Below are 10505 nucleotides of genomic sequence, written 5' to 3'. Positions count from 1 at the left end.
AGATCGCTATGGGATTGTCTCTATACTTTATTTATATATATTAATAATGTTGGCTTCTGTTGATTTGATTGTCATAGACTATTTATTAAACGACTTCAAAAAAGGAGGAGGTTCTCGATTCGATTGTATTTTTTAAAATTGCTAGTTAACCTAGATGCTAAATGTACGAAAATATTGTTGATATTTTTTAGGCACAGACTTCAAAATTGGTAACTAGTAAATAACTAACTAACGAAAGTTTTTTTTTTGTTTTTTAGTGGTTTTTGAAAGGCGATATAATTTTTTAATAAGAAGATTTCTTATGAAGGATTCCTCGAATTTTTTTATCAAACGTTTATCAATTTTATAGTACTTTTTGAATGCATATTTATTATAATATATAATATATATTATCATTGTATAAAGAAACGAGTATTCTCTATGATTGAGTAGCTACGGTGCTGGCTTAATAAAAGATGCTCAATGTCCTCGAATTGGTTAAGAAAGATTTTATTTTCTAAAGTATTTATTTTGGCTGCTTTGTATACTTCAGCCACATTATATAATTCAACCGCCTTAATATATGCTTTGGTATTGAATCAAGCCACTTTTATATTAGGATAGTGTATAGGCCATGCGTGTTTGCGAAGCGACAACATCTTAATAATAACTACACAAATAACTTCGAAGACAGTATGTACTCTTCAACCAAATCTTTTCTTTGTCACAGCTATCTCCCTCTAAATAATCCTTCTAGCCTGCATTTAACTCCAAACCAAAAATCACAAATCAAGCACCAATTGAAAACAACAAACAACCACTTCGACACTTGAACCGGTTCCAAAAAAATCGACGATATATTTTGAACATTTAAAATTCATAAAGGGTTGGGGCAAACTTAATATCGGTAAATCCCCGTATTTGGCAGTATTCTAATGGTTTGGGATATAATTGCTGTTAGTTCGAGTGTTTGTGAGGTGGAAAAATATTTTCTGCCTTCCAGAATCTTCCTAACGAAATAGAGAATGTTTTTATATATTGATTTCCTTTTTTAACACATTTGCTCCGTTTCTAGCTCTTTGTAAACGTAAGTATTCGTTAAAAGTGTGGGAAATAAAATTATTGTTATAGATCGTGTCCTTTGCTAGTACTAAACTGACGAAAAATTATGCATTATAAACCAATACTTAAAGAAAATTCACAGGTCATTTTAATGCCATTTTAGTTTAAATAAAATTAGGCATGCACATACGTCGTACCAGCCTCAAGTTCGTCATCCCGTGTTCAGAAAAGTTATCAAATACAAACATATTAAAACATGAAATTATTATGATTCAATATAAAATACAGAACGAGTGTCCACAATACACTATGTAATCTACTCAAAATCATAGTTTATTATTTATCATCGTTTCGTGTTATGAAATAATAGTAGGACTCATTACGTCAATAATTCACAATTTTGTACTCCAAGTGATTATCTTATAATAGGCCTGGTGCAGTCTGGCACAGGAAATCAATATTATTTAATAAAAATTATAAATTAATCTCCGCATTTATTTGTAAACGCGAGCACTTTCCATCCTATATTAATATTTGAATAAATAATAACAGTTCCGTTTAATCCGCGTATTAACAACGGTGGCACCACGGTTTTCGGGACGGCCGGGCCTCAAGCCACAAGTAGGGTCAGGCAAGTACAAACACGATTATTACCGTATTTATAGAATAAATCCTGCCGCAGTTGTTGTTTTATAATATTTGTCTTCGTAAATATTTTTTTGAGTGTACAATGTACATAATGTTTGTAGTTGTAATAGATCAGCACACAATAAATTATCGGTTATAACACCTATAATACTATTGAAACTAAGTGCTGAAGACTTTTGAGGAGGCGTTAGACTCTAGAGTAAGAATAGCACTGAGAATAGTAAAATCAAAAGCATTGAACGACATTATTAAATAAATAAAATAAAGGAAAATACTTTATTTATCACGTAGGCGAACAAATTTGTACTTATGATACGTCAAAACCATTTCTAAGAATAATTATTATTATTTGTAACTACTTATTTAAAAGCACTTATAACTACGGACATTATAAATTAGGGATAAAATAATAAGAAACGCATAAGGTAAACCAAAGTAGCCAGCTCAGGCTGGCAAGTATCACTTAGCGACGTCTTCATTAGGTCTCATAATTTCTAATAATTACACAGACTTAATGGCCTTTTACCAAACATTTCTTGTATTATTTACACTAGAAGAAGTCGAAACACTGGTAAACCCAGACGATTTATTTTTTCTATTTATTTAAGGAGGTTTTTTCAAAATTGAAATGTTACCCCCATTATTGGATACAAGATTAACAGTAAAAGTAACAGTAATTAATAAAAGGATTAACAAATATATTTTAAGGTAACAACTAATGTTGCGCAACTTTAAAAAAAAATAGATTATTTAAATATTTTTTTAGGCTCATCCGAATTTGGAGATGCCAAAACACAAATGTAAAAACCTAATTTACAATAAATGTCGCCAAATGCTTCCTCTCTCGGGGTCTCGATGCGTGTGCATTCGGAAAGACGAATTTTTGCGATATGTTTTTTCAACAACAATTATAATTATTATTAGTCTTTCAACATGGCAGTATGAAGCACCAGCACTGCGGTTTATTTTCTGAAATACACTGAAGTTATTCTAAAAACAACCTTTAATTTATTATTATGATACACTGTTTATGGTAAATAAAACTTGTTTGAGCTCGCATGCGCTCTAAGCCGCGAGTAACAAACGCGAGGTTTTACGACTCGCGTATTGCAATCTCACTCCGGTTTACAAACATATGAAAATGAGATGCGCGGAACTACATAAAAAATACAAACGTAATAGAATAGTTTAATGATTTTCTTGTACTTCCACCTCATACAACTTCACTGTTTGTTTCAGAAACATCGCTGGTAGATGCGACATAAATGCTTTGAAAAATTACTTTTGAAGAAATTGTAATTTTGCATATTATCTTCTGATATATGGTTGCTCTGAAGAATCTCATGTATGGTCATCTTTTTACCCATATTTCCAGAATAAAAATATCTTTATCTTTATCTAGATAGGCGTAATCCGGACAGAAACCCGACGTACCCAAGATGTTAAAACCGCAATGGTGGTCCACGTAAACCTCGCTATCCAGGATCAGTCTTTGTATATCACCCGTATCTTGGTTTTACGCCGTACCCAAGGTTTTAAACCTGCTGTGGTGGTCCACGTAAACCCCGCGATCCAGGACCAGTCTTTGTATATCCGGCTTCAAACAGCCCGGCATATAGTGTCAACTGGCATATAATATATTATCAGTCGAGTTTATCTCAGAGGCTCTCAAAGTATTTATTGCTACGTCACTCAGCTGCGTACTATTCAATGCAAAGAAGAGAAAGGCAGCGGAGCTCACCAAGAACCGCAACTAATATTATAAAAATGGGTTTGTATATTATGTACTACTTCTTTACTACCTAACTGCTACTGCAACCAATGATACTGAGAATTTGCACACGTGAGGGACACGCTTGGTAATTTTCCATGCGGTAATACAAAATCTACATTACCGCCTATTACATACTGTCACGTCTCCCTAGAGGTCGCATCTGTTTTAAAATCACTGCTTTATCTGGACTCCAGTTACCATCCAGATCCGGGGGTGACGTTCCCACGTGCTCCTATAAAAATCACTGCTTTATCTGGACTCCAGTTACTATCAGATCCAGGGTGACGTTCCCGTGCTCCTATAAAATCACTGCTTTATCTGGACTCCAGTTACTATCAGATCCAGGGTGACGTTCCCGTGCTCCTATAAAAATCACTGCTTTATCTGGACTCCAGTTACTATCAGATCCAGGGTGACGTTCCCGTGCTCCTATAAAAATGCACTGCTTTATCTGGACTCCAGTTACTATCAGATCCAGGGTGACGTTCCCGTGCTCCTATAAAAATCACTGCTTTATCTGGACTCCAGTTACCATCAGATCCAGGGTGACGTTCCCGTGCTCCTATAAAAATCACTGCTTTATCTGGACTCCAGTTACCATCAGATCCAGGATCACGTTCCCGTGCTCCTATAAAAAGCACTGCTTTATCTGGACATTAAAGTAATGTACCATCACCATCACTTACCATCAGACCCAGTGGAGTCACTTTTGTGTCCTTACAGTAAAGAGAGTATAGTACATAATAAGTTCGAGTATAGAACCTAATCTGCTACTTGGGCTTCTATTTTATAAAGTGTGGCGCGTGACCGCGTTGCAGACGACATTCGATTTCCATTGATAGTGTGATCTCGATAGCGTCGGATTGAAACAGGATGGCGGAATATCTCTAACTACATTATCGGTTATGGTATATGATGTAGCTCTAATTTTAGCTTTGAATAAGAACATATCACTCTGTTATTCTGTTTACATTAGTAATATGAATGTTGTAGTTTCTAAAATGAATGCTAAAACATTAAAATTAAACTACTTTTCGGATTTTATCGCGGTTTGTTATTTAATTTTCTTTCGACGTTTCGAAGACTTTGCAGCCTTCGTGGTCAGGGGCGGGCTGAGGTGTTGGTCATCCGCAAAGTCAAGTTACAATATCTAACTACATTTTACAATTATACAACTTTTAAAATGTTTAGCTGTTGATGGTCCGATCTACGCAGAATGATCTCATTGTTTCTTGAACTTTAATTGTAATGTTTAACATTCGTGTAAACGTAGAAACTATTGAATAGATTTAGATGGAATTTGGCACACAGGTAGCATTTATATCGTAAACATATAGGACATTTTGATGCTTACCTCGGTGGCGTAGTTGTTTAGCGTCCACGGTGCTGTACCGCTCGAGTACCCGGGTTGGAATCCCGAGTCCGGCTAAGTAATTTTGGGATTTTTTGCTCAGTACCAACCCGTAGTTTGATGCGCCCTGGTTGCACGTCTTCCTGCCTCTTTGAGGATTAACGCGTGATTTGTATCTTGTGATATTTTTTATCCCATAAAAATATAGTTGGCCTGTTATACAAAGCGCTGCTGTTCTTGAGCCACTGATAAATGTACTATAATCTTGTTTAATAAATACAACATTTACACATAGTATAATACCCACACTAAGACACAAGTTTTATGTTGTTAGTAAACTTCGATCACATACAGATCTAAAATCATTTATTTTAGGCCTATTTCATACGACAAGCATTAGACGCTAGCAAAACGCGCGATAAAAATTACATGAATTTTGATCGAGACTTTCACATGCTAACGCGCCCTTAGCGTACAAATTAAGTCTAGTTGTAAACGTGTGTTTAAGGCTTGTAATTTAAATGGGGTCTTAGGTTGCAAATTCAACTCATAACCAGTTATTTAACATCTTGTCGCCAGACTAACAAACCCTAACCTTTAATAAAACAAATTCCAAGTGAAGATAAAATTAATTAAAATTAACCCACGCAATTAATAACCTTGGAGATTAAATAGCTCATGCGTCATAAAACTCTCGAGTTCCGGTTGTCCCGGCGGTTCCGGTTGTGCCGGTTTTGCCGGGTGTGTCGGTTGCGCCGGATTTTTCTCCGGATTACAGCCGGAACACCGGTTGTATTAAAACATCACCGCAGATATAACGTCACGATTATCGCAAAAGCTTTTTAACTGTACACAGTTGGTACAAGTTATAGGCGATAGCGATTTATTGATTTTAATTAATTAAAATTTGCGTGTGGAAGAGTGTTGTAGTTTGTGTACTTGGTCGGATATCGACTGCATATATAATGGCGAAAAACTGCTATAGATAGTTGCCCGTTTCGACCAAGCGTGAAACACATTAGTATAGCTATTCTACGTACAAGAAAACTCTATAAGCTAGTGTGCTCAAATTGTTTGCTGACTATTATGCATCTAATTAGATATGCCGACTTTACATTTATTTACTGCCTCGGTGGCGTAGTTGTATTGCACGTCCGGTACAATAGCGCTCTGAGGTCCTGGGTTCGAATCCCGGGTCGGGCAAAGTGATATTTGGGTTTTTCTGCTCAGTATCAGCCCGGAGTCTAGAATTTGTGCCCGATATGGCGATAGGCTCGCCCCCTATCACATCATGGGACAGAACACACTTGGCGAAAAGTGGGTGCCCTAGTTGCGCCTCTGCATACCCCTTCGGGGATAAAATGCGTGATGTTATGTATTTATTTATACAGGTAAATAACGTGACGAACATGCCGCTCGCCTGAACGTTTTGCTGTTGTCAGAATATATTTTATATCCGCCTGGATAGCGACCACCGTAAACAAGGTGTTAAAACTCGCCCTAGTGGCTCACGTAAGCGTGTCGTGTTCCGATTACGTCCGGTTCCAAGAGGCCGGCATAATTGTGTCGTGCCGAAGAGTAATCATCTTTAGTCAGTCGACATGCTATTGGACCTCACTCCACGTACCATTAGCTACAGTGTGTCACTTTGCCGCACACTTATTAAAAAAATTCAACCATGACTATTTTTAACATTACCAACAACAGCTGATGGACCTGAACGAGAGCCATGCAAAGCCGATTATCATGACTCAAACACAACCTATTCTAGGTCAAGAACTCATTCCGTTGATCGTCACAACGTAGAACATTAAAATTAATGGAATCTATCAAAATGCCGTTAAACTTTTATATCCGGTGCTTAATGTAGGAATGCGCTACTCCCGCTTAATCCAGCCGAAGCTGTTTGGTAGATAATCTTCTGTACGTGTTTGATACACTAGTGTTAGATAAAAATATTTATGATGGTTTGTTGAATAAAATGAACATTCCAGGATGAACAGAGATAATTAATATATTGCGTTATTAATAAAATTTTGTTACAAGGCTCGTGGGCAGAGATAGAAAAATTACAGACTTCGGGCTAATACTGAGTGGCCAAAACCAATATCACTTATATTAGTTAAATAAGTGTATATTTTGTTAATAAATAAAAAAACGCCTCTGTTTCTAACAGTTGGATGGATGGTAGATGGTAGTTAGGCATTAATATCGACGAATGAAAGCCCTATTGACTTAATTACCTTAGTTTCAATTTTTTGAATAAAAAAACACTTTACTTAACAACTGACCTTATAATCGTGTAATTATAATTGGACTGAGATGCCGCAGCTATACGCGGTGTATTCTTATCGAATAAACGTCTTGTTGTGCCCTTTTCCAAGATAAAAAATAGCATATAATCCACATCTTGATCATCCCGATTACCAAATTGCATCCAAATCCGGTCAGCAGTTAATGCGTACACGTTAAAAAGTATTCAAATACTTCCACGAACTTTTATATCTATATATATAAAAATGAATCCCTATTTTCCTTGGTCACGCCATGCCATCACGCGTGAACGGCTGGACCGATTTCACTATTTTTTTTGTTGTGTTTGTTATTGTCAGGAGAAGGTTCTTATGAAAGAAAAAAATCAAAAATTGCGCGGAAAATTAGAAAATTTAAGAAAACTTAACGACAATATTAATTATACATAAGTGTCAGTGGTTTGAAATTACTGTCAACGATTGACAGAATGCGCGCGTGCATACATAGTTAAGACAGGACAACGTCTGTCGGGTCAGCTAGTTAATAATAATATGTTTACAGACCAGTGACATTAGCACTATAAATTGAAACTGCTATCATTATCCAAGCATAACTTTTATCACTAAGTTTTGCTGGTGGTAGGATATATTTTATATCCCCTCGGATAGCGACCACCATACAGCAAGGTGCTAAAACCCGCCATAGTAGCCCACGTCAGTGTGTCGCGTTCTGGGATCAGCCTGTGTATATCCGGCCGGCATAATTGTGTCGACTGTCAAGGGGACATCTCTCATCAGTCGACATTCTATTGGACCCCACTCCACTTACTATCAGATGCAGTGAGGTCACTTTGCACGTACAAAAAAAAGTTGTAAAAAAAATCCGTCAACTCCCTACATTTGCGCCACAAAAAATATAATATTTAAAGCCTGGGAGAATTGTTGTGAGATTATTCATTCGAACGCGTTAATGTCTCGGGTAATGGTCGCGAAGTTTGCTCTGGCTCGGCTAAATTAAGAGTAACTGGGATGAATGGCCAGTGATGGGACGGAGGGGGCAGGACGTCCTTGGCACTAGCTGTTTCCTGCGAATTTGGTCGCATGAACCGGGGGAAATTATATTATATATTATATTAGATTTTTATGGTAATTTGTAATGTCTTGAAAATCGTTAATAACTCGTACAAGTTTTTTACATTTTTTTATATTTCACGCCTTATTTAGAATGCAAAATAAAATCTATGTTTGTTTATTATCTCTCGTTTTAATATAGAGAGAAATCTTGAAGGAAATCTGTGTACTAATTAGAATAATATTTATTTTATTTAGTATATATTAATAGATAGTTTAATACATATGTGAAATTAAAATCGATTTCCACGATAAAGACAGAGCCTAATGAATACTTCTCTAATAAAGATAATTATATACCTATACTATGGATATATAATTTATCACTTTACCACCCTTACGTTGATTGGGAGAGAATGCCTAAAACATTAAGTCCGCTTATGTACATTTGTATAACAAATGCAATAAAAATAAAAAATAAAACATTAATATTATTATTAATGCTTCAAAAGAACATATTACACATATTCTCTGCACCACCCTTAGGTTGACTGGGAGAGAATGCCTTTGGCATTAAGTCCGCCGATATACTTATAATGTATATAAAGTGCAAATAAATAAATAAATAAATATTAAGTCCAAACATACCTTCTCATAACTAGAGAAAACACCCACAAAAACAATATAGCATACAATATGTCATCATTACTAATCTATCAACCGAACACTCAAAAAGCGACCTTAATAACTGTCCCTTACAAACCGAGCTCGCTCCCTGAATGTCCCCTCATCAACACTCCACAGTGATTAAGTGAGCAATGAGAAGCGTTTTTAATGTCGCCAAGCTGTCCATCTACGAGATTTGGACCGCCACTAATATTATTTTATTCCAACGATTTAGCGAACACCTGTCTCGCGAATTAAGAGGCTTTTAAAAGATTACTTATAATCTGTGTAGGGGCTGATTAAATAGTCTAAAATGTCTTTCGTGTTATATTTAGTTTTGTCTTGAAATTAAATTAATGCAGCGGCTGACGTTTATTTTCACATATGACGTAATCTATATATATAAAAATGAATTGCTGTTCGTTAGTCTCGCTAAAACTCGAGAACGGCTGAACGGATTTATCTTATCTTGGTCTTGAATTATTCGTGGAGATCTAGGGAAGATTTAAAAGGTGAGAAAAATTCGAATAATTGCCGGGAAAATCCTCAAAACAGCATTTTTCTATTTCCCATACAAACGTTTTCTAACTAATACGTAGAGTCAATTTAAGCTTTATTGCTATTGTATAAAGTTCACTGTTGTCTAAGCAATGTAGTTGTGTTCCTAACATCAAAGCAGTGTGCGTTGGAGCACAGAATATAATAATGTAATGTCGCGTTCTGAAACAAAAGTGATATCGCGGACCCGACTAAATTGAACAGTCACAAAATTTAATATATCATTAGTTATTTGGTTGGCTTCACGATATTATTTCTTTTGTTTTACTTTAAAATGCATGTTTTCGTTATGGACAATTTTTGAGCTACTTTTGCATATCTATACTTATAATAAATCTGTAGAGAGGTCAATTCTGTACATGAAATATATTTCCAAAATAACTGGGGGTGATTAGGGATCGATACTGATGCCAAAATGCAATTAGTAAAATTTTTGTCTGTCTGTCTGTATAACCGTTATAGAAACAAAAAACTACTCGACGGATTTTAACTTAACTTGGTACAATTATTTTTCATACTCCTGAGCTGGTTATAGTATACTTTTCATCACGCTACAATTAATAGGAGCATAGCAGTGATGGAAAATGTTGGGAAAACGGGAGAAGTTACTCCATTTTTTAAGCTTCCGTCATTTCGTGTGCAACCTTAATGGTTAAAAGTTCCTTCGATTTCACCAGGATCCCATCATCAAACCCTGACCGGACAATCGGACCACCTGCATACCACCATAAATTAAAAAAAACATCCCGACAAATTGAGCACCTCCTCCATTTTTGAAGTCCGAAATCCACGCGGGCGAAGCTGCGGGCGGAAGCTAGTTGGTAATATAAATATGGGTACTAGAAACACAAAATGTTTATAATGTTAAATTACTTCCTAGGGGAAGTGGTAGTGGGTAAAAAGTAATATAAAAACAACTATTTTGATTTATATATACTCTGGAAATTTTGTTTATATTTTAACTCATTCTGTACAAAGTTATTAAGATTTTAATTATTATTGGAGTCATGTGGACTTACTGGTGCACAGAAATCAGATCTAGTAAATGTTTTTGTATTTTTATGGTTAATCAGATAGAAATCCTGACAATCTCCTTCACAAATTATTTCTTTATATACACTTAAACTCGCAATGCTTGTCACAT

This window comes from Manduca sexta, chromosome 3 (assembly GCF_014839805.1).
Source record: "Manduca sexta isolate Smith_Timp_Sample1 chromosome 3, JHU_Msex_v1.0, whole genome shotgun sequence".
Classification (NCBI taxonomy): Eukaryota; Metazoa; Arthropoda; class Insecta; order Lepidoptera; family Sphingidae; genus Manduca; species Manduca sexta.
This window is presented reverse-complemented; position numbering follows the sequence as displayed.